Source organism: Clarias gariepinus, chromosome 5 (genome assembly GCF_024256425.1).
Source record: "Clarias gariepinus isolate MV-2021 ecotype Netherlands chromosome 5, CGAR_prim_01v2, whole genome shotgun sequence".
Lineage (NCBI taxonomy): Eukaryota > Metazoa > Chordata > Actinopteri > Siluriformes > Clariidae > Clarias > Clarias gariepinus.
In genome coordinates this window covers 4524353-4546945 of record NC_071104.1, presented here as the reverse complement: position 1 = coordinate 4546945, position 22593 = coordinate 4524353, and the positions used below count along the sequence as shown (strand labels likewise).

The 22593-nt window shown below is 42.4% G+C and overlaps 18 non-coding genes across 18 annotated transcripts; all 18 read right to left on the bottom strand.

Annotated features, from left to right (window-relative positions):
- Positions 1-925: 925 nt before the first annotated feature.
- trnal-caa (transfer RNA leucine (anticodon CAA)) lies at positions 926-1039 on the bottom strand. The gene is made up of 2 exons: positions 1002-1039; positions 926-971 (listed from the first exon to the last, which is right to left on the bottom strand). It is a non-coding gene; the product is annotated as a tRNA-Leu (tRNA).
- Positions 1040-2142: 1103 nt separating this feature from the next.
- On the bottom strand, positions 2143-2256 carry trnal-caa (transfer RNA leucine (anticodon CAA)). Its single transcript has 2 exons — positions 2219-2256; positions 2143-2188 (listed from the first exon to the last, which is right to left on the bottom strand). It is a non-coding gene; the product is annotated as a tRNA-Leu (tRNA).
- Positions 2257-3359: 1103 nt separating this feature from the next.
- On the bottom strand, positions 3360-3473 carry trnal-caa (transfer RNA leucine (anticodon CAA)). Its single transcript has 2 exons — positions 3436-3473; positions 3360-3405 (listed from the first exon to the last, which is right to left on the bottom strand). It is a non-coding gene; the product is annotated as a tRNA-Leu (tRNA).
- A 1102-nt stretch (positions 3474-4575) lies between these two features.
- trnal-caa (transfer RNA leucine (anticodon CAA)) lies at positions 4576-4689 on the bottom strand. The gene is made up of 2 exons: positions 4652-4689; positions 4576-4621 (listed from the first exon to the last, which is right to left on the bottom strand). It is a non-coding gene; the product is annotated as a tRNA-Leu (tRNA).
- Positions 4690-5790: 1101 nt separating this feature from the next.
- trnal-caa (transfer RNA leucine (anticodon CAA)) lies at positions 5791-5904 on the bottom strand. The gene is made up of 2 exons: positions 5867-5904; positions 5791-5836 (listed from the first exon to the last, which is right to left on the bottom strand). It is a non-coding gene; the product is annotated as a tRNA-Leu (tRNA).
- A 1103-nt stretch (positions 5905-7007) lies between these two features.
- Positions 7008-7121, bottom strand: trnal-caa (transfer RNA leucine (anticodon CAA)). Its single transcript has 2 exons — positions 7084-7121; positions 7008-7053 (listed from the first exon to the last, which is right to left on the bottom strand). It is a non-coding gene; the product is annotated as a tRNA-Leu (tRNA).
- Positions 7122-8222: 1101 nt separating this feature from the next.
- Positions 8223-8336, bottom strand: trnal-caa (transfer RNA leucine (anticodon CAA)). Its single transcript has 2 exons — positions 8299-8336; positions 8223-8268 (listed from the first exon to the last, which is right to left on the bottom strand). It is a non-coding gene; the product is annotated as a tRNA-Leu (tRNA).
- A 1103-nt stretch (positions 8337-9439) lies between these two features.
- Positions 9440-9553, bottom strand: trnal-caa (transfer RNA leucine (anticodon CAA)). The gene is made up of 2 exons: positions 9516-9553; positions 9440-9485 (listed from the first exon to the last, which is right to left on the bottom strand). It is a non-coding gene; the product is annotated as a tRNA-Leu (tRNA).
- Positions 9554-10655: 1102 nt separating this feature from the next.
- trnal-caa (transfer RNA leucine (anticodon CAA)) lies at positions 10656-10769 on the bottom strand. The gene is made up of 2 exons: positions 10732-10769; positions 10656-10701 (listed from the first exon to the last, which is right to left on the bottom strand). It is a non-coding gene; the product is annotated as a tRNA-Leu (tRNA).
- Positions 10770-11871: 1102 nt separating this feature from the next.
- trnal-caa (transfer RNA leucine (anticodon CAA)) lies at positions 11872-11986 on the bottom strand. Its single transcript has 2 exons — positions 11949-11986; positions 11872-11917 (listed from the first exon to the last, which is right to left on the bottom strand). It is a non-coding gene; the product is annotated as a tRNA-Leu (tRNA).
- Positions 11987-13089: 1103 nt separating this feature from the next.
- On the bottom strand, positions 13090-13203 carry trnal-caa (transfer RNA leucine (anticodon CAA)). Its single transcript has 2 exons — positions 13166-13203; positions 13090-13135 (listed from the first exon to the last, which is right to left on the bottom strand). It is a non-coding gene; the product is annotated as a tRNA-Leu (tRNA).
- Positions 13204-14306: 1103 nt separating this feature from the next.
- trnal-caa (transfer RNA leucine (anticodon CAA)) lies at positions 14307-14420 on the bottom strand. The gene is made up of 2 exons: positions 14383-14420; positions 14307-14352 (listed from the first exon to the last, which is right to left on the bottom strand). It is a non-coding gene; the product is annotated as a tRNA-Leu (tRNA).
- A 1103-nt stretch (positions 14421-15523) lies between these two features.
- trnal-caa (transfer RNA leucine (anticodon CAA)) lies at positions 15524-15637 on the bottom strand. The gene is made up of 2 exons: positions 15600-15637; positions 15524-15569 (listed from the first exon to the last, which is right to left on the bottom strand). It is a non-coding gene; the product is annotated as a tRNA-Leu (tRNA).
- A 1103-nt stretch (positions 15638-16740) lies between these two features.
- trnal-caa (transfer RNA leucine (anticodon CAA)) lies at positions 16741-16854 on the bottom strand. Its single transcript has 2 exons — positions 16817-16854; positions 16741-16786 (listed from the first exon to the last, which is right to left on the bottom strand). It is a non-coding gene; the product is annotated as a tRNA-Leu (tRNA).
- Positions 16855-17957: 1103 nt separating this feature from the next.
- Positions 17958-18071, bottom strand: trnal-caa (transfer RNA leucine (anticodon CAA)). The gene is made up of 2 exons: positions 18034-18071; positions 17958-18003 (listed from the first exon to the last, which is right to left on the bottom strand). It is a non-coding gene; the product is annotated as a tRNA-Leu (tRNA).
- Positions 18072-19174: 1103 nt separating this feature from the next.
- On the bottom strand, positions 19175-19288 carry trnal-caa (transfer RNA leucine (anticodon CAA)). Its single transcript has 2 exons — positions 19251-19288; positions 19175-19220 (listed from the first exon to the last, which is right to left on the bottom strand). It is a non-coding gene; the product is annotated as a tRNA-Leu (tRNA).
- Positions 19289-20389: 1101 nt separating this feature from the next.
- Positions 20390-20503, bottom strand: trnal-caa (transfer RNA leucine (anticodon CAA)). The gene is made up of 2 exons: positions 20466-20503; positions 20390-20435 (listed from the first exon to the last, which is right to left on the bottom strand). It is a non-coding gene; the product is annotated as a tRNA-Leu (tRNA).
- A 1103-nt stretch (positions 20504-21606) lies between these two features.
- trnal-caa (transfer RNA leucine (anticodon CAA)) lies at positions 21607-21720 on the bottom strand. The gene is made up of 2 exons: positions 21683-21720; positions 21607-21652 (listed from the first exon to the last, which is right to left on the bottom strand). It is a non-coding gene; the product is annotated as a tRNA-Leu (tRNA).
- Between the last annotated feature and the right edge of the window lie 873 nt (positions 21721-22593).

Below are 22593 nucleotides of genomic sequence, written 5' to 3'. Positions count from 1 at the left end.
GAGAAAGGGCTAACCTCAATTGTAAAATGCTATTCTGTATCAGATGACGGTTAAATATCATTTCCAAGACTACATGGTTCTGCAGTTATTCTGTCTGGATACTACACAGAAAGTGACATTTTTTAAAATTTGCTCCACTTTAATTCCTACCTCACAATGGCCTACCTGTAGAAGACAGACAGCAGTGTTCTCCAAACTGTAGAAAATTGTATCAAGGAAAGAATGGCCTGGCCATTTCCAACATCCGGATAAAGTCATGTAACTTGATTTTGGTAGTGTTCTTAGCAGCACATGGATGTCCATGTCCATTGTCAAATCTTAGGACAATAGCAAACTAAGTCAAGAGGTGAAGTCATCTGGCCTTCTACAGAACGATGCTGACTGGAAATGCAAGATAGAGTGTTAGAACTAAGCCAAAGTCGTCTCTCTGCAAGATCATTAAAGTTGGATGTCAAGGCTTTGTCGGACGTTCGGTTCAAAAGGTATCTAACACACTCTGTGAAACAGGTAGTTCAGAATTCTGCTGATTCAGACTCTGATTCTGCACAATGAGCATCCATGTGGATATGAGTCAAAAGGGGCAGAACCGCAGTAATCGGCATGTGCGTCGCACCTTGAAAACTGTGTCATGTTCCTCAAACTATTTCTGAAGCAATTTTGTTGTGTGGCAGCACCCAGCATCCTTCTGAAACAGGCAACTGCAATTAGGGAATACCACTGCAGTGAAGAAATGTCCTTGGACTGCAACATATTAAGGGTAGTTAACACATGTCAAAATCGACTCCGCAAGAATGCTAGAAGAGCCGGCTACCCAGTAGAAGATTGCCTGTTATATTGCATTGCCACCTTTCGATTGGACATCCAGGTGCCCTCATTTGTCCAGGTAAGCCAAAATACATGCAAGTTATTTTAAAACAGTCATACATGTCAGAAGTGGGATTCGAACCCACGCCTCCAATCGGAGACCAGAATCCTCCTCATCACAGGGGAAAGGTATTAACCTTGAGTCTGGCGCCTTAGACCGCTCGGCCATCCTGACACCTGCCAAACTGTTTCAACAGAGGTCTTATCACTGGTAGTATTTGTTACCATATGCCAGGAGACAGTAGACATAATTTGATGAGGTCTCAAGCCAAAGAAAACCAATTCAGCTAAGCTAGCCAAGTACATTGTGGATAAGTAACTATAGTTCTTAGAAAGTTGGCAGAGTAATGGATGAGAAAGGGCTAACCTCAATTGTAAAATGCTATTCTGTATCAGATGACGGTTAAATATCATTTCCAAGACTACATGGTTCTGCAGTTATTTTGTCTGGATACTACACAGAAAGTGACATTTTTTAAAATTTGCTCCACTTTAATTCCTACCTCACAATGGCCTACCTGTAGAAGAGAGACAGCATTTTTCTCCAAACTGTAGAAAATTGTATCAAGGAAAAAATGGCCTGGCCATTTCCAACATCCGGATAAAGTCATGTAACTTGATTTTAGTAGTGTTCTTAGCAGCACATGGATGTCCATGTCCATTGTCAAATCTTAGGACAATAGCAAACTAAGTCAAGAGGTGAAGTCATCTGGCCTTCTACAGAACGATGCTGACTGGAAATGCAAGATAGAGTGGCAGAACTAAGCCAAAGTCGTCTCTCTGCAAGATCATTAAAGTTGGATGTCAAGGCTTTGTCGGACGTTCGGTTCAAAAGGTATCTAACACACTCTGTGAAACAGGTAGTTCAGAATTCTGCTGATTCAGACTCTGATTCTGCACAATGAGCATCCATGTGGATATGAGTCAAAAGGGGCAGAACCGCAGTAATCGGCATGTGCGTCGCACCTTGAAAACTGTGTCATGTTCCTCAAACTATTTCTGAAGCAATTTTGTTGTGTGGCAGCACCCAGCATCCTACTGAAACAGGCAACTGCAATTAGGGAATACCACTGCAGTGAAGAAATGTCCTTGGACTGCAACATATTAAGGGTAGTTAACACATGTCAAAATCGACTCCGCAAGAATGCTAGAAGAGCCGGCTACCCAGTAGAAGATTGCCTGTTATATTGCATTGCCACCTTTTGATTGGACATCCAGGTGCCCTCATTTGTCCAGGTAAGCCAAAATACATGCAAGTTATTTTAAAACAGTCATACATGTCAGAAGTGGGATTCGAACCCACGCCTCCAATCGGAGACCAGAATCCTCCTCATCACAGGGGAAAGGTATTAACCTTGAGTCTGGCGCCTTAGACCGCTCGGCCATCCTGACACCTGCCAAACTGTTTCAACAGAGGTCTTATCACTGGTAGTATTTGTTACCATATGCCAGGAGACAGTAGACATAATTTGATGAGGTCTCAAGCCAAAGAACACCAATTCAGCTAAGCTAGCCAAGTACATTGTGGATAAGTAACTATAGTTCTTAGAAAGTTGGCAGAGTAATGGATGAGAAAGGGCTAACCTCAATTGTAAAATGCTATTCTGTATCAGATGACGGTTAAATATCATTTCCAAGACTACATGGTTCTGCAGTTATTTTGTCTGGATACTACACAGAAAGTGACATTTTTTAAAATTTGCTCCACTTTAATTCCTACCTCACAATGGCCTACCTGTAGAAGACAGACAGCATTTTTCTCCAAACTGTAGAAAATTGTATCAAGGAAAAAATGGCCTGGCCATTTCCAACATCCGGATAAAGTCATGTAACTTGATTTTAGTAGTGTTCTTAGCAGCACATGGATGTCCATGTCCATTGTCAAATCTTAGGACAATAGCAAACTAAGTCAAGAGGTGAAGTCATCTGGCCTTCTACAGAACGATGCTGACTGGAAATGCAAGATAGAGTGGCAGAACTAAGCCAAAGTCGTCTCTCTGCAAGATCATTAAAGTTGGATGTCAAGGCTTTGTCGGACGTTCGGTTCAAAAGGTATCTAACACACTCTGTGAAACAGGTAGTTCAGAATTCTGCTGATTCAGACTCTGATTCTGCACAATGAGCATCCATGTGGATATGAGTCAAAAGGGGCAGAACCGCAGTAATCGGCATGTGCGTCGCACCTTGAAAACTGTGTCATGTTCCTCAAACTATTTCTGAAGCAATTTTGTTGTGTGGCAGCACCCAGCATCCTACTGAAACAGGCAACTGCAATTAGGGAATACCACTGCAGTGAAGAAATGTCCTTGGACTGCAACATATTAAGGGTAGTTAACACATGTCAAAATCGACTCCGCAAGAATGCTAGAAGAGCCGGCTACCCAGTAGAAGATTGCCTGTTATATTGCATTGCCACCTTTTGATTGGACATCCAGGTGCCCTCATTTGTCCAGGTAAGCCAAAATACATGCAAGTTATTTTAAAACAGTCATACATGTCAGAAGTGGGATTCGAACCCACGCCTCCAATCGGAGACCAGAATCCTCCTCAGCACAGGGGAAAGGTATTAACCTTGAGTCTGGCGCCTTAGACCGCTCGGCCATCCTGACACCTGGCAAACTGTTTCAACAGAGGTCTATCACTGGTAGTATTTGTTACCATATGCCAGGAGACAGTAGACATAATGTGATGAGGTCTCAAGCCAAAGAACACCAATTCAGCTAAGCTAGCCAAGTACATTGTGGATAAGTAACTATAGTTCTTAGAAAGTTGGCAGAGTAATGGATGAGAAAGGGCTAACCTCAATTGTAAAATGCTATTCTGTATCAGATGACGGTTAAATATCATTTCCAAGACTACATGGTTCTGCAGTTATTCTGTCTGGATACTACACAGAAAGTGACATTTTTTAAAATTTGCTCCACTTTAATTCCTACCTCACAATGGCCTACCTGTAGAAGACAGACAGCAGTGTTCTCCAAACTGTAGAAAATTGTATCAAGGAAAGAATGGCCTGGCCATTTCCAACATCCGGATAAAGTCATGTAACTTGATTTTGGTAGTGTTCTTAGCAGCACATGGATGTCCATGTCCATTGTCAAATCTTAGGACAATAGCAAACTAAGTCAAGAGGTGAAGTCATCTGGCCTTCTACAGAACGATGCTGACTGGAAATGCAAGATAGAGCGGCAGAACTAAGCCAAAGTCGTCTCTCTGCAAGATCATTAAAGTTGGATTTCAAGGCTTTGTCGGACGTTCGGTTCAAAAGGTATCTAACACACTCTGTGAAACAGGTAGTTCAGAATTCTGCTGATTCAGACTCTGATTCTGCACAATGAGCATCCATGTGGATATGAGTCAAAAGGGGCAGAACCGCAGTAATCGGCATGTGCGTCGCACCTTGAAAACTGTGTCATGTTCCTCAAACTATTTCTGAAGCAATTTTGTTGTGTGGCAGCACCCAACATCCTACTGAAACAGGCAACTGCAATTAGGGAATACCACTGCAGTGAAGAAATGTCCTTGGACTGCAACATATTAAGGGTAGTTAGCACATGTCAAAATCGACTCCGCAAGAATGCTAGAAGAGCCGGCTACCCAGTAGAAGATTGCCTGTTATATTGCATTGCCACCATTCGATTGGACATCCAGGTGCCCTCATTTGTCCAGGTAAGCCAAAATACATGCAAGTTATTTTAAAACAGTCATACATGTCAGAAGTGGGATTCGAACCCACGGCTCCAATCGGAGACCAGAATCCTCCTCATCACAGGGGAAAGGTATTAACCTTGAGTCTGGCGCCTTAGACCGCTCGGCCATCCTGACACCTGGCAAACTGTTTCAACAGAGGTCTTATCACTGGTAGTATTTGTTACCATATGCCAGGAGACAGTAGACATAATTTGATGAGGTCTCAAGCCAAAGAACACCAATTCAGCTAAGCTAGCCAAGTACATTGTGGATAAGTAACTATAGTTCTTAGAAAGTTGGCAGAGTAATGAATGAGAAAGGGCTAACCTCAATTGTAAAATGCTATTCTGTATCAGATGACGGTTAAATATCATTTCCAAGACTACATGGTTCTGCAGTTATTCTGTCTGGATACTACACAGAAAGTGACATTTTTTTATTTGCTCCACTTTAATTCCTACCACACAATGGCCTACCTGTAGAAGACAGACAGCAGTGTTCTCCAAACTGTAGAAAATTGTATCAAGGAAAGAATGGCCTGGCCATTTCCAACATCCGGATAAAGTCATGTAACTTGATTTTGGTAGTGTTCTTAGCAGCACATGGATGTCCATGTCCATTGTCAAATCTTAGGACAATAGCAAACTAAGTCAGGAGGTGAAGTCATCTGGCCTTCTACAGAACGATGCTGACTGGAAAGCAAGATAGAGTGTTAGAACTAAGCCAAAGTCGTCTCTCTGCAAGCTCATTAAAGTTTTATGTCAAGGCTTTGTTGGACGTTCGGTTCAAAAGGTATCTAACACACTCTGTGAAACAGGTAGTTCAGAATTCTGCTGATTCAGACTCTGATTCTGCACAATGAGCATCCATGTGGATTTGAGTCAAAAGGGGCGGAACCGCAGTAATCGGCATGTGCTTCGCAACTTGAAAACTGTGTCATGTTCCTAAAAACTATTTCTGAAGCAATTTTGTTGTGTGGCAGCACCCAACATCCTACTGAAACAGGCAACTGCAATTAGGGAATACCACTGCAGTGAAGAAATGTCCTTGGACTGCAACATATTAAGGGTAGTTAGCACATGTCAAAATCGACTCCGCAAGAATGCTAGAAGAGCCGGCTACCCAGTAGAAGATTGCCTGTTATATTGCATTGCCACCATTCGATTGGACATCCAGGTGCCCTCATTTGTCCAGGTAAGCCAAAATACATGCAAGTTATTTTAAAACAGTCATACATGTCAGAAGTGGGATTCGAACCCACGCCTCCAATCGGAGACCAGAATCCTCCTCATCACAGGGGAAAGGTATTAACCTTGAGTCTGGCGGCTTAGACCGCTCGACCATCCTGACACCTGGCAAACTGTTTCAACAGAGGTCTTATCACTGGTAGTATTTGTTACCATATGCCAGGAGACAGTAGACATAATTTGATGAGGTCTCAAGCCAAAGAACACCAATTCAGCTAAGCTAGCCAAGTACATTGTGGATAAGTAACTATAGTTCTTAGAAAGTTGGCAGAGTAATGGATGAGAAAGGGCTAACCTCAATTGTAAAATGCTATTCTGTATCAGATGACGGTTAAATATAATTTCCAAGACAACATGATTCTGCAGTTATTCTGTCTGGATACTACACAGAAAGTGACATTTTTTAAAATTTGCTCCACTTTAATTCCTACCACACAATGGCCTACCTGTAGAAGACAGACAGCAGTGTTCTCCAAACTGTAGAAAATTGTATCAAGGAAAGAATGGCCTGGCCATTTCCAACATCCGGATAAAGTCATGTAACTTGATTTTGGTAGTGTTCTTAGCAGCACATGGATGTCCATGTCCATTGTCAAATCTTAGGACAATAGCAAACTAAGTCAGGAGGTGAAGTCATCTGGCCTTCTACAGAACGATGCTGACTGGAAAGCAAGATAGAGTGTTAGAACTAAGCCAAAGTCGTCTCTCTGCAAGCTCATTAAAGTTTTATGTCAAGGCTTTGTTGGACGTTCGGTTCAAAAGGTATCTAACACACTCTGTGAAACAGGTAGTTCAGAATTCTGCTGATTCAGACTCTGATTCTGCACAATGAGCATCCATGTGGATTTGAGTCAAAAGGGGCGGAACCGCAGTAATCGGCATGTGCTTCGCACCTTGAAAACTGTGTCATGTTCCTAAAAACTATTTCTGAAGCAATTTTGTTGTGTGGCAGCACCCAACATCCTACTGAAACAGGCAACTGCAATTAGGGAATACCACTGCAGTGAAGAAATGTCCTTGGACTGCAACATATTAAGGGTAGTTAGCACATGTCAAAATCGACTCCGCAAGAATGCTAGAAGAGCCGGCTACCCAGTAGAAGATTGCCTGTTATATTGCATTGCCACCATTCGATTGGACATCCAGGTGCCCTCATTTGTCCAGGTAAGCCAAAATACATGCAAGTTATTTTAAAACAGTCATACATGTCAGAAGTGGGATTCGAACCCACGGCTCCAATCGGAGACCAGAATCCTCCTCATCACAGGGGAAAGGTATTAACCTTGAGTCTGGCGCCTTAGACCGCTCGGCCATCCTGACACCTGGCAAACTGTTTCAACAGAGGTCTTATCACTGGTAGTATTTGTTACCATATGCCAGGAGACAGTGGACATAATTTGATGAGGTCTCAAGCCAAAGAACACCAATTCAGCTAAGCTAGCCAAGTACATTGTGGATAAGTAACTATAGTTCTTAGAAAGTTGGCAGAGTAATGAATGAGAAAGGGCTAACCTCAATTGTAAAATGCTATTCTGTATCAGATGACGGTTAAATATCATTTCCAAGACTACATGGTTCTGCAGTTATTCTGTCTGGATACTACACAGAAAGTGACATTTTTTTATTTGCTCCACTTTAATTCCTACCACACAATGGCCTACCTGTAGAAGACAGACAGCAGTGTTCTCCAAACTGTAGAAAATTGTATCAAGGAAAGAATGGCCTGGCCATTTCCAACATCCGGATAAAGTCATGTAACTTGATTTTGGTAGTGTTCTTAGCAGCACATGGATGTCCATGTCCATTGTCAAATCTTAGGACAATAGCAAACTAAGTCAGGAGGTGAAGTCATCTGGCCTTCTACAGAACGATGCTGACTGGAAAGCAAGATAGAGTGTTAGAACTAAGCCAAAGTCGTCTCTCTGCAAGCTCATTAAAGTTTTATGTCAAGGCTTTGTTGGACGTTCGGTTCAAAAGGTATCTAACACACTCTGTGAAACAGGTAGTTCAGAATTCTGCTGATTCAGACTCTGATTCTGCACAATGAGCATCCATGTGGATTTGAGTCAAAAGGGGCGGAACCGGAGTAATCGGCATGTGCTTCGCAACTTGAAAACTGTGTCATGTTCCTAAAAACTATTTCTGAAGCAATTTTGTTGTGTGGCAGCACCCAACATCCTACTGAAACAGGCAACTGCAATTAGGGAATACCACTGCAGTGAAGAAATGTCCTTGGACTGCAACATATTAAGGGTAGTTAGCACATGTCAAAATCGACTCCGCAAGAATGCTAGAAGAGCCGGCTACCCAGTAGAAGATTGCCTGTTATATTGCATTGCCACCATTCGATTGGACATCCAGGTGCCCTCATTTGTCCAGGTAAGCCAAAATACATGCAAGTTATTTTAAAACAGTCATACATGTCAGAAGTGGGATTCGAACCCACGCCTCCAATCGGAGACCAGAATCCTGCTCATCACAGGGGAAAGGTATTAACCTTGAGTCTGGCGGCTTAGACCGCTCGGCCATCCTGACACCTGGCAAACTGTTTCAACAGAGGTCTTATCACTGGTAGTATTTGTTACCATATGCCAGGAGACAGTAGACATAATTTGATGAGGTCTCAAGCCAAAGAACACCAATTCAGCTAAGCTAGCCAAGTACATTGTGGATAAGTAACTATAGTTCTTAGAAAGTTGGCAGAGTAATGGATGAGAAAGGGCTAACCTCAATTGTAAAATGCTATTCTGTATCAGATGACGGTTAAATATAATTTCCAAGACAACATGATTCTGCAGTTATTCTGTCTGGATACTACACAGAAAGTGACATTTTTTAAAATTTGCTCCACTTTAATTCCTACCACACAATGGCCTACCTGTAGAAGACAGACAGCAGTGTTCTCCAAACTGTAGAAAATTGTATCAAGGAAAGAATGGCCTGGCCATTTCCAACATCCGGATAAAGTCATGTAACTTGATTTTGGTAGTGTTCTTAGCAGCACATGGATGTCCATGTCCATTGTCAAATCTTAGGACAATAGCAAACTAAGTCAGGAGGTGAAGTCATCTGGCCTTCTACAGAACGATGCTGACTGGAAAGCAAGATAGAGTGTTAGAACTAAGCCAAAGTCGTCTCTCTGCAAGCTCATTAAAGTTTTATGTCAAGGCTTTGTTGGACGTTCGGTTCAAAAGGTATCTAACACACTCTGTGAAACAGGTAGTTCAGAATTCTGCTGATTCAGACTCTGATTCTGCACAATGAGCATCCATGTGGATTTGAGTCAAAAGGGGCGGAACCGCAGTAATCGGCATGTGCTTCGCACCTTGAAAACTGTGTCATGTTCCTAAAAACTATTTCTGAAGCAATTTTGTTGTGTGGCAGCACCCAACATCCTACTGAAACAGGCAACTGCAATTAGGGAATACCACTGCAGTGAAGAAATGTCCTTGGACTGCAACATATTAAGGGTAGTTAGCACATGTCAAAATCGACTCCGCAAGAATGCTAGAAGAGCCGGCTACCCAGTAGAAGATTGCCTGTTATATTGCATTGCCACCATTCGATTGGACATCCAGGTGCCCTCATTTGTCCAGGTAAGCCAAAATACATGCAAGTTATTTTAAAACAGTCATACATGTCAGAAGTGGGATTCGAACCCACGGCTCCAATCGGAGACCAGAATCCTCCTCATCACAGGGGAAAGGTATTAACCTTGAGTCTGGCGCCTTAGACCGCTCGGCCATCCTGACACCTGGCAAACTGTTTCAACAGAGGTCTTATCACTGGTAGTATTTGTTACCATATGCCAGGAGACAGTGGACATAATTTGATGAGGTCTCAAGCCAAAGAACACCAATTCAGCTAAGCTAGCCAAGTACATTGTGGATAAGTAACTATAGTTCTTAGAAAGTTGGCAGAGTAATGGATGAGAAAGGGCTAACCTCAATTGTAAAATGCTATTCTGTATCAGATGACGGTTAAATATAATTTCCAAGACAACATGATTCTGCAGTTATTCTGTCTGGATACTACACAGAAAGTGACATTTTTTAAAATTTGCTCCACTTTAATTCCTACCACACAATGGCCTACCTGTAGAAGACAGACAGCAGTGTTCTCCAAACTGTAGAAAATTGTATCAAGGAAAGAATGGCCTGGCCATTTCCAACATCCGGATAAAGTCATGTAACTTGATTTTGGTAGTGTTCTTAGCAGCACATGGATGTCCATGTCCATTGTCAAATCTTAGGACAATAGCAAACTAAGTCAGGAGGTGAAGTCATCTGGCCTTCTACAGAACGATGCTGACTGGAAAGCAAGATAGAGTGTTAGAACTAAGCCAAAGTCGTCTCTCTGCAAGCTCATTAAAGTTTTATGTCAAGGCTTTGTTGGACGTTCGGTTCAAAAGGTATCTAACACACTCTGTGAAACAGGTAGTTCAGAATTCTGCTGATTCAGACTCTGATTCTGCACAATGAGCATCCATGTGGATTTGAGTCAAAAGGGGCGGAACCGCAGTAATCGGCATGTGCTTCGCACCTTGAAAACTGTGTCATGTTCCTCAAACTATTTCTGAAGCAATTTTGTTGTGTGGCAGCACCCAACATCCTACTGAAACAGGCAACTGCAATTAGGGAATACCACTGCAGTGAAGAAATGTCCTTGGACTGCAACATATTAAGGGTAGTTAGCACATGTCAAAATCGACTCCGCAAGAATGCTAGAAGAGCCGGCTACCCAGTAGAAGATTGCCTGTTATATTGCATTGCCACCATTCGATTGGACATCCAGGTGCCCTCATTTGTCCAGGTAAGCCAAAATACATGCAAGTTATTTTAAAACAGTCATACATGTCAGAAGTGGGATTCGAACCCACGCCTCCAATCGGAGACCAGAATCCTCCTCATCACAGGGGAAAGGTATTAACCTTGAGTCTGGCGCCTTAGACCGCTCGGCCATCCTGACGCCTGGCAAACTGTTTCAACAGAGGTCTTATCACTGGTAGTATTTGTTACCATATGCCAGGAGACAGTGGACATAATTTGATGAGGTCTCAAGCCAAAGAACACCAATTCAGCTAAGCTAGCCAAGTACATTGTGGATAAGTAACTATAGTTCTTAGAAAGTTGGCAGAGTAATGGATGAGAAAGGGCTAACCTCAATTGTAAAATGCTATTCTGTATCAGATGACGGTTAAATATAATTTCCAAGACAACATGATTCTGCAGTTATTCTGTCTGGATACTACACAGAAAGTGACATTTTTTAAAATTTGCTCCACTTTAATTCCTACCACACAATGGCCTACCTGTAGAAGACAGACAGCAGTGTTCTCCAAACTGTAGAAAATTGTATCAAGGAAAGAATGGCCTGGCCATTTCCAACATCCGGATAAAGTCATGTAACTTGATTTTGGTAGTGTTCTTAGCAGCACATGGATGTCCATGTCCATTGTCAAATCTTAGGACAATAGCAAACTAAGTCAGGAGGTGAAGTCATCTGGCCTTCTACAGAACGATGCTGACTGGAAAGCAAGATAGAGTGTTAGAACTAAGCCAAAGTCGTCTCTCTGCAAGCTCATTAAAGTTTTATGTCAAGGCTTTGTTGGACGTTCGGTTCAAAAGGTATCTAACACACTCTGTGAAACAGGTAGTTCAGAATTCTGCTGATTCAGACTCTGATTCTGCACAATGAGCATCCATGTGGATTTGAGTCAAAAGGGGCGGAACCGCAGTAATCGGCATGTGCTTCGCACCTTGAAAACTGTGTCATGTTCCTCAAACTATTTCTGAAGCAATTTTGTTGTGTGGCAGCACCCAACATCCTACTGAAACAGGCAACTGCAATTAGGGAATACCACTGCAGTGAAGAAATGTCCTTGGACTGCAACATATTAAGGGTAGTTAGCACATGTCAAAATCGACTCCGCAAGAATGCTAGAAGAGCCGGCTACCCAGTAGAAGATTGCCTGTTATATTGCATTGCCACCATTCGATTGGACATCCAGGTGCCCTCATTTGTCCAGGTAAGCCAAAATACATGCAAGTTATTTTAAAACAGTCATACATGTCAGAAGTGGGATTCGAACCCACGCCTCCAATCGGAGACCAGAATCCTCCTCATCACAGGGGGAAAGGTATTAACCTTGAGTCTGGCGCCTTAGACCGCTCGGCCATCCTGACACCTGGCAAGTTATTTCAACAGAGTTCTTATCACTGGTACTATTTGTTACCATATGCCAGGAGACAGTGGACATAATTTGATGAGGTCTCAAGCCAAAGAACACCAATTCAGCTAAGCTAGCCAAGTACATTGTGGATAAGTAACTATAGTTCTTAGAAAGTTGGCAGAGTAATAGATGAGAAAGGGCTAACCTCAATTGTAAAATGCTATTCTGTATCAGATGACGGTTAAATATAATTTCCAAGACTACATGATTCTCCAGTTATTCTGTCTGGATTCTACACAGAAAGTGACATTTTTTTTTATTTGCTCCACTTTAATTCCTACCACACAATGGCCTAACTGTAGTAGACAGACAGCAGTGTTCTCCAAACTGTAGAAAATTGTATCAAGGAAAGAATGGCCTGGCCATTTCCAAGATCCGGATAAAGTCATGTAACTTGAATTTAGTAGTGTTCTTAGCAGCACATGGATGTCCATGGCCATTGTCAAATCTTAGGACAATAGCAAACTAAGTCAGGAGGTGAAGTCATCTGGCTTTCTACAGAACGATGCTGACTGGAAAGCAAGATAGAGTGTTAGAACTAAGCCAAAGTCGTCTCTCTGCAAGCTCATTAAAGTTTTATGTCAAGGCTTTGTTGGACGTTCGGTTCAAAAGGTATCTAACACACTCTGTGAAACAGGTAGTTCAGAATTCTGCTGATTCAGACTCTGATTCTGCACAATGAGCATCCATGTGGATTTGAGTCAAAAGGGGCGGAACCGCAGTAATCGGCATGTGCTTCGCACCTTGAAAACTGTGTCATGTTCCTAAAAACTATTTCTGAAGCAATTTTGTTGTGTGGCAGCACCCAACATCCTACTGAAACAGGCAACTGCAATTAGGGAATACCACTGCAGTGAAGAAATGTCCTTGGACTGCAACATATTAAGGGTAGTTAGCACATGTCGAAATCGACTCCGCAAGAATGCTAGAAGAGCCGGCTACCCAGTAGAAGATTGCCTGTTATATTGCATTGCCACCATTCGATTGGACATCCAGGTGCCCTCATTTGTCCCGGTAAGCCAAAATACATGCAAGTTATTTTAAAACAGTCATACATGTCAGAAGTGGGATTCGAACCCACGCCTCCAATCGGAGACCAGAATCCTCCTCATTACAGGGGAAAGGTATTAACCTTGAGTCTGGCGCCTTAGACCGCTCGGCCATCCTGACACCTGGCAAACTGTTTCAACAGAGGTCTTATCACTGGTAGTATTTGTTACCATATGCCAGGAGACAGTAGACATAATTTGATGAGGTCTCAAGCCAAAGAACACCAATTCAGCTAAGCTAGCCAAGTACATTGTGGATAAGTAACTATAGTACTTAGAAAGTTGGCAGGGTAATAGATGAGAAAGGGCTAACCTCAATTGTAAAATGCTATTCTGTATCAGATGACGGTTAAATATAATTTCCAAGACTACATGATTCTCCAGTTATTCTGTCTGGATTCTACACAGAAAGTGACATTTTTTTTTATTTGCTCCACTTTAATTCCTACCACACAATGGCCTAACTGTAGTAGACAGACAGCAGTGTTCTCCAAACTGTAGAAAATTGTATCAAGGAAAGAATGGCCTGGCCATTTCCAACATCCGGATAAAGTCATGTAACTTGATTTTGGTAGTGTTCTTAGCAGCACATGGATGTCCATGTCCATTGTCAAATCTTAGGACAATAGCAAACTAAGTCAGGAGGTGAAGTCATCTGGCCTTCTACAGAACGATGCTGACTGGAAAGCAAGATAGAGTGTTAGAACTAAGCCAAAGTCGTCTCTCTGCAAGCTCATTAAAGTTTTATGTCAAGGCTTTGTTGGACGTTCGGTTCAAAAGGTATCTAACACACTCTGTGAAACAGGTAGTTCAGAATTCTGCTGATTCAGACTCTGATTCTGCACAATGAGCATCCATGTGGATTTGAGTCAAAAGGGGCGGAACCGCAGTAATCGGCATGTGCTTCGCACCTTGAAAACTGTGTCATGTTCCTAAAAACTATTTCTGAAGCAATTTTGTTGTGTGGCAGCACCCAACATCCTACTGAAACAGGCAACTGCAATTAGGGAATACCACTGCAGTGAAGAAATGTCCTTGGACTGCAACATATTAAGGGTAGTTAGCACATGTCAAAATCGACTCCGCAAGAATGCTAGAAGAGCCGGCTACCCAGTAGAAGATTGCCTGTTATATTGCATTGCCACCATTCGATTGGACATCCAGGTGCCCTCATTTGTCCAGGTAAGCCAAAATACATGCAAGTTATTTTAAAACAGTCATACATGTCAGAAGTGGGATTCGAACCCACGCCTCCAATCGGAGACCAGAATCTTCCTCATCACAGGGGAAAGGTATTAACCTTGAGTCTGGCGCCTTAGACCGTTCGGCCATCCTGACACCTGGCAAACTGTTTCAACAGAGGTCTTATCACTGGTAGTATTTGTTACCATATGCCAGGAGACAGTAGACATAATTTGATGAGGTCTCAAGCCAAAGAACACCAATTCAGCTAAGCTAGCCAAGTACATTGTGGATAAGTAACTATAGTTCTTAGAAAGTTGGCAGAGTAATGGATGAGAAAGGGCTAACCTCAATTGTAAAATGCTATTCTGTATCAGATGACGGTTAAATATAATTTCCAAGACAACATGATTCTGCAGTTATTCTGTCTGGATACTACACAGAAAGTGACATTTTTCAAAATTTGCTCCACTTTAATTCCTACCACACAATGGCCTACCTGTAGAAGACAGACAGCAGTGTTCTCCAAACTGTAGAAAATTGTGTCAAGGAAAGAATGGCCTGGCCATTTCCAACATCCGGATAAAGTCATGTAACTTGATTTTGGTAGTGTTCTTAGCAGCACATGGATGTCCATGTCCATTGTCAAATCTTAGGACAATAGCAAACTAAGTCAGGAGGTGAAGTCATCTGGCCTTCTACAGAACGATGCTGACTGGAAAGCAAGATAGAGTGTTAGAACTAAGCCAAAGTCGTCTCTCTGCAAGCTCATTAAAGTTTTATGTCAAGGCTTTGTTGGACGTTCGGTTCAAAAGGTATCTAACACACTCTGTGAAACAGGTAGTTCAGAATTCTGCTGATTCAGACTCTGATTCTGCACAATGAGCATCCATGTGGATTTGAGTCAAAAGGGGCGGAACCGCAGTAATCGGCATGTGCTTCGCACCTTGAAAACTGTGTCATGTTCCTAAAAACTATTTCTGAAGCAATTTTGTTGTGTGGCAGCACCCAACATCCTACTGAAACAGGCAACTGCAATTAGGGAATTACACTGCAGTGAAGAAATGTCCTTGGACTGCAACATATTAAGGGTAGTTAGCACATGTCAAAATCGACTCCGCAAGAATGCTAGAAGAGCCGGCTACCCAGTAGAAGATTGCCTGTTATATTGCATTGCCACCATTCGATTGGACATCCAGGTGCCCTCATTTGTCCAGGTAAGCCAAAATACATGCAAGTTATTTTAAAACAGTCATACATGTCAGAAGTGGGATTCGAACCCACGCCTCCAATCGGAGACCAGAATCCTCCTCATCACAGGGGAAAGGTATTAACCTTGAGTCTGGCGCCTTAGACCGCTCGGCCATCCTGACACCTGGCAAACTGTTTCAACAGAGGTCTTATCACTGGTAGTATTTGGTACCATATGCCAGGAGACAGTAGACATAATTTGATGAGGTCTCAAGCCAAAGAACACCAATTCAGCTAAGCTAGCCAAGTACATTGTGGATAAGTAACTATAGTTCTTAGAAAGTTGGCAGAGTAATGGATGAGAAAGGGCTAACCTCAATTGTAAAATGCTATTCTGTATCAGATGACGGTTAAATATAATTTCCAAGACAACATGATTCTGCAGTTATTCTGTCTGGATACTACACAGAAAGTGACATTTTTTAAAATTTGCTCCACTTTAATTCCTACCACACAATGGCCTACCTGTAGAAGACAGACAGCAGTGTTCTCCAAACTGTAGAAAATTGTATCAAGGAAAGAATGGCCTGGCCATTTCCAACATCCGGATAAAGTCATGTAACTTGATTTTGGTAGTGTTCTTAGCAGCACATGGATGTCCATGTCCATTGTCAAATCTTAGGACAATAGCAAACTAAGTCAGGAGGTGAAGTCATCTGGCCTTCTACAGAACGATGCTGACTGGAAAGCAAGATAGAGTGTTAGAACTAAGCCAAAGTCGTCTCTCTGCAAGCTCATTAAAGTTTTATGTCAAGGCTTTGTTGGACGTTCGGTTCAAAAGGTATCTAACACACTCTGTGAAACAGGTAGTTCAGAATTCTGCTGATTCAGACTCTGATTCTGCACAATGAGCATCCATGTGGATTTGAGTCAAAAGGGGCGGAACCGCAGTAATCGGCATGTGCTTCGCACCTTGAAAACTGTGTCATGTTCCTAAAAACTATTTCTGAAGCAATTTTGTTGTGTGGCAGCACCCAACATCCTACTGAAACAGGCAACTGCAATTAGGGAATACCACTGCAGTGAAGAAATGTCCTTGGACTGCAACATATTAAGGGTAGTTAGCACATGTCAAAATCGACTCCGCAAGAATGCTAGAAGAGCCGGCTACCCAGTAGAAGATTGCCTGTTATATTGCATTGCCACCATTCGATTGGACATCCAGGTGCCCTCATTTGTCCAGGTAAGCCAAAATACATGCAAGTTATTTTAAAACAGTCATACATGTCAGAAGTGGGATTCGAACCCACGCCTCCAATCGGAGACCAGAATCCTCCTCATTACAGGGGAAAGGTATTAACCTTGAGTCTGGCGCCTTAGACCGCTCGGCCATCCTGACACCTGGCAAACTGTTTCAACAGAGGTCTTATCACTGGTAGTATTTGTTACCATATGCCAGGAGACAGTAGACATAATTTGATGAGGTCTCAAGCCAAAGAACACCAATTCAGCTAAGCTAGCCAAGTACATTGTGGATAAGTAACTATAGTTCTTAGAAAGTTGGCAGAGTAATGGATGAGAAAGGGCTAACCTCAATTGTAAAATGCTATTCTGTATCAGATGACGGTTAAATATAATTTCCAAGACAACATGATTCTGCAGTTATTCTGTCTGGATACTACACAGAAAGTGACATTTTTCAAAATTTGCTCCACTTTAATTCCTACCACACAATGGCCTACCTGTAGAAGACAGACAGCAGTGTTCTCCAAACTGTAGAAAATTGTGTCAAGGAAAGAATGGCCTGGCCATTTCCAACATCCGGATAAAGTCATGTAACTTGATTTTGGTAGTGTTCTTAGCAGCACATGGATGTCCATGTCCATTGTCAAATCTTAGGACAATAGCAAACTAAGTCAGGAGGTGAAGTCATCTGGCCTTCTACAGAACGATGCTGACTGGAAAGCAAGATAGAGTGTTAGAACTAAGCCAAAGTCGTCTCTCTGCAAGCTCATTAAAGTTTTATGTCAAGGCTTTGTTGGACGTTCGGTTCAAAAGGTATCTAACACACTCTGTGAAACAGGTAGTTCAGAATTCTGCTGATTCAGACTCTGATTCTGCACAATGAGCATCCATGTGGATTTGAGTCAAAAGGGGCGGAACCGCAGTAATCGGCATGTGCTTCGCACCTTGAAAACTGTGTCATGTTCCTAAAAACTATTTCTGAAGCAATTTTGTTGTGTGGCAGCACCCAACATCCTACTGAAACAGGCAACTGCAATTAGGGAATACCACTGCAGTGAAGAAATGTCCTTGGACTGCAACATATTAAGGGTAGTTAGCACATGTCAAAATCGACTCCGCAAGAATGCTAGAAGAGCCGGCTACCCAATAGAAGATTGCCTGTTATATTGCATTGCCACCATTCGATTGGACATCCAGGTGCCCTCATTTGTCCAGGTAAGCCAAAATACATGCAAGTTATTTTAAAACAGTCATACATGTCAGAAGTGGGATTCGAACCCACGCCTCCAATCGGAGACCAGAATCCTCCTCATCACAGGGGAAAGGTATTAACCTTGAGTCTGGCGCCTTAGACCGCTCGGCCATCCTGACACCTGGCAAACTGTTTCAACAGAGGTCTTATCACTGGTAGTATTTGTTACCATATGCCAGGAGACAGTAGACATAATTTGATGAGGTCTCAAGCCAAAGAACACCAATTCAGCTAAGCTAGCCAAGTACATTGTGGATAAGTAACTATAGTTCTTAGAAAGTTGGCAGAGTAATGGATGAGAAAGGGCTAACCTCAATTGTAAAATGCTATTCTGTATCAGATGACGGTTAAATATAATTTCCAAGACAACATGATTCTGCAGTTATTCTGTCTGGATACTACACAGAAAGTGACATTTTTTAAAATTTGCTCCACTTTAATTCCTACCACACAATGGCCTACCTGTAGAAGACAGACAGCAGTGTTCTCCAAACTGTAGAAAATTGTATCAAGGAAAGAATGGCCTGGCCATTTCCAACATCCGGATAAAGTCATGTAACTTGATTTTGGTAGTGTTCTTAGCAGCACATGGATGTCCATGTCCATTGTCAAATCTTAGGACAATAGCAAACTAAGTCAGGAGGTGAAGTCATCTGGCCTTCTACAGAACGATGCTGACTGGAAAGCAAGATAGAGTGTTAGAACTAAGCCAAAGTCGTCTCTCTGCAAGCTCATTAAAGTTTTATGTCAAGGCTTTGTTGGACGTTCGGTTCAAAAGGTATCTAACACACTCTGTGAAACAGGTAGTTCAGAATTCTGCTGATTCAGACTCTGATTCTGCACAATGAGCATCCATGTGGATTTGAGTCAAAAGGGGCGGAACCGCAGTAATCGGCATGTGCTTCGCACCTTGAAAACTGTGTCATGTTCCTAAAAACTATTTCTGAAGCAATTTTGTTGTGTGGCAGCACCCAACATCCTACTGAAACAGGCAACTGCAATTAGGGAATACCACTGCAGTGAAGAAATGTCCTTGGACTGCAACATATTAAGGGTAGTTAGCACATGTCAAAATCGACTCCGCAAGAATGCTAGAAGAGCCGGCTACCCAGTAGAAGATTGCCTGTTATATTGCATTGCCACCATTCGATTGGACATCCAGGTGCCCTCATTTGTCCAGGTAAGCCAAAATACATGCAAGTTATTTTAAAACAGTCATACATGTCAGAAGTGGGATTCGAACCCACGCCTCCAATCGGAGACCAGAATCCTCCTCATTACAGGGGAAAGGTATTAACCTTGAGTCTGGCGCCTTAGACCGCTCGGCCATCCTGACACCTGGCAAACTGTTTCAACAGAGGTCTTATCACTGGTAGTATTTGTTACCATATGCCAGGAGACAGTGGACATAATTTGATGAGGTCTCAAGCCAAAGAACACCAATTCAGCTAAGCTAGCCAAGTACATTGTGGATAAGTAACTATAGTTCTTAGAAAGTTGGCAGAGTAATGAATGAGAAAGGGCTAACCTCAATTGTAAAATGCTATTCTGTATCAGATGACGGTTAAATATCATTTCCAAGACTACATGGTTCTGCAGTTATTCTGTCTGGATACTACACAGAAAGTGACATTTTTTTATTTGCTCCACTTTAATTCCTACCACACAATGGCCTACCTGTAGAAGACAGACAGCAGTGTTCTCCAAACTGTAGAAAATTGTATCAAGGAAAGAATGGCCTGGCCATTTCCAACATCCGGATAAAGTCATGTAACTTGATTTTGGTAGTGTTCTTAGCAGCACATGGATGTCCATGTCCATTGTCAAATCTTAGGACAATAGCAAACTAAGTCAGGAGGTGAAGTCATCTGGCCTTCTACAGAACGATGCTGACTGGAAAGCAAGATAGAGTGTTAGAACTAAGCCAAAGTCGTCTCTCTGCAAGCTCATTAAAGTTTTATGTCAAGGCTTTGTTGGACGTTCGGTTCAAAAGGTATCTAACACACTCTGTGAAACAGGTAGTTCAGAATTCTGCTGATTCAGACTCTGATTCTGCACAATGAGCATCCATGTGGATTTGAGTCAAAAGGGGCGGAACCGCAGTAATCGGCATGTGCTTCGCAACTTGAAAACTGTGTCATGTTCCTAAAAACTATTTCTGAAGCAATTTTGTTGTGTGGCAGCACCCAACATCCTACTGAAACAGGCAACTGCAATTAGGGAATACCACTGCAGTGAAGAAATGTCCTTGGACTGCAACATATTAAGGGTAGTTAGCACATGTCAAAATCGACTCCGCAAGAATGCTAGAAGAGCCGGCTACCCAGTAGAAGATTGCCTGTTATATTGCATTGCCACCATTCGATTGGACATCCAGGTGCCCTCATTTGTCCAGGTAAGCCAAAATACATGCAAGTTATTTTAAAACAGTCATACATGTCAGAAGTGGGATTCGAACCCACGCCTCCAATCGGAGACCAGAATCCTGCTCATCACAGGGGAAAGGTATTAACCTTGAGTCTGGCGGCTTAGACCGCTCGGCCATCCTGACACCTGGCAAACTGTTTCAACAGAGGTCTTATCACTGGTAGTATTTGTTACCATATGCCAGGAGACAGTAGACATAATTTGATGAGGTCTCAAGCCAAAGAACACCAATTCAGCTAAGCTAGCCAAGTACATTGTGGATAAGTAACTATAGTTCTTAGAAAGTTGGCAGAGTAATGGATGAGAAAGGGCAAACCTCAATTGTAAAATGCTATTCTGTATCAGATGACGGTTAAATATAATTTCCAAGACAACATGATTCTGCAGTTATTCTGTCTGGATACTACACAGAAAGTGACATTTTTTAAAATTTGCTCCACTTTAATTCCTACCACACAATGGCCTACCTGTAGAAGACAGACAGCAGTGTTCTCCAAACTGTAGAAAATTGTATCAAGGAAAGAATGGCCTGGCCATTTCCAACATCCGGATAAAGTCATGTAACTTGATTTTGGTAGTGTTCTTAGCAGCACATGGATGTCCATGTCCATTGTCAAATCTTAGGACAATAGCAAACTAAGTCAGGAGGTGAAGTCATCTGGCCTTCTACAGAACGATGCTGACTGGAAAGCAAGATAGAGTGTTAGAACTAAGCCAAAGTCGTCTCTCTGCAAGCTCATTAAAGTTTTATGTCAAGGCTTTGTTGGACGTTCGGTTCAAAAGGTATCTAACACACTCTGTGAAACAGGTAGTTCAGAATTCTGCTGATTCAGACTCTGATTCTGCACAATGAGCATCCATGTGGATTTGAGTCAAAAGGGGCGGAACCGCAGTAATCGGCATGTGCTTCGCACCTTGAAAACTGTGTCATGTTCCTAAAAACTATTTCTGAAGCAATTTTGTTGTGTGGCAGCACCCAACATCCTACTGAAACAGGCAACTGCAATTAGGGAATACCACTGCAGTGAAGAAATGTCCTTGGACTGCAACATATTAAGGGTAGTTAGCACATGTCAAAATCGACTCCGCAAGAATGCTAGAAGAGCCGGCTACCCAGTAGAAGATTGCCTGTTATATTGCATTGCCACCATTCGATTGGACATCCAGGTGCCCTCATTTGTCCAGGTAAGCCAAAATACATGCAAGTTATTTTAAAACAGTCATACATGTCAGAAGTGGGATTCGAACCCACGGCTCCAATCGGAGACCAGAATCCTCCTCATCACAGGGGAAAGGTATTAACCTTGAGTCTGGCGCCTTAGACCGCTCGGCCATCCTGACACCTGGCAAACTGTTTCAACAGAGGTCTTATCACTGGTAGTATTTGTTACCATATGCCAGGAGACAGTGGACATAATTTGATGAGGTCTCAAGCCAAAGAACACCAATTCAGCTAAGCTAGCCAAGTACATTGTGGATAAGTAACTATAGTTCTTAGAAAGTTGGCAGAGTAATGGATGAGAAAGGGCTAACCTCAATTGTAAAATGCTATTCTGTATCAGATGACGGTTAAATATAATTTCCAAGACAACATGATTCTGCAGTTATTCTGTCTGGATACTACACAGAAAGTGACATTTTTTAAAATTTGCTCCACTTTAATTCCTACCACACAATGGCCTACCTGTAGAAGACAGACAGCAGTGTTCTCCAAACTGTAGAAAATTGTATCAAGGAAAGAATGGCCTGGCCATTTCCAACATCCGGATAAAGTCATGTAACTTGATTTTGGTAGTGTTCTTAGCAGCACATGGATGTCCATGTCCATTGTCAAATCTTAGGACAATAGCAAACTAAGTCAGGAGGTGAAGTCATCTGGCCTTCTACAGAACGATGCTGACTGGAAAGCAAGATAGAGTGTTAGAACTAAGCCAAAGTCGTCTCTCTGCAAGCTCATTAAAGTTTTATGTCAAGGCTTTGTTGGACGTTCGGTTCAAAAGGTATCTAACACACTCTGTGAAACAGGTAGTTCAGAATTCTGCTGATTCAGACTCTGATTCTGCACAATGAGCATCCATGTGGATTTGAGTCAAAAGGGGCGGAACCGCAGTAATCGGCATGTGCTTCGCACCTTGAAAACTGTGTCATGTTCCTCAAACTATTTCTGAAGCAATTTTGTTGTGTGGCAGCACCCAACATCCTACTGAAACAGGC